At 38.6% G+C, this 352-nt stretch overlaps 1 pseudogene; it reads left to right on the top strand.

Annotated features, from left to right (window-relative positions):
• The window catches only part of LOC116697606 (trace amine-associated receptor 1-like), a 1,311-nt pseudogene that overhangs the window by 168 nt on the left and 791 nt on the right, over positions 1 to 352 (top strand).

Below are 352 nucleotides of genomic sequence, written 5' to 3'. Positions count from 1 at the left end.
CTCCCACTTCAGGCAGATATTAACTTATTTGCTTCTCTCTACAGGCTTTGTAACTTTAAAATGTGAACAGCTGCTGTATGTTTAGAAGAATTGTCTTTGAGCTAGTTCTGAATAATGTTGCTCCAAATGACTGACATTGATGGGTTTTTTTTTTACGTCCACTCTCTTACCAATACATTGCTCTCTGTCTACCGTGATCTCAACCAAGTCATATTAGCTTTCATGTGGTGGATCAGAAAATGTTCAAACTCATTTATTATTCCAAATACCAGTTTGGGTTGTTTTGTCACTTGGTTAATTTGTGCTTTTCTTTTTCCCTCCAGACAGCTCCACACCCCCACCAACATCCTCC

This window comes from Etheostoma spectabile, chromosome 2, assembly GCF_008692095.1.
Source record: "Etheostoma spectabile isolate EspeVRDwgs_2016 chromosome 2, UIUC_Espe_1.0, whole genome shotgun sequence".
NCBI lineage: Eukaryota > Metazoa > Chordata > Actinopteri > Perciformes > Percidae > Etheostoma > Etheostoma spectabile.
This window is presented reverse-complemented; position numbering and strand designations above follow the sequence as displayed.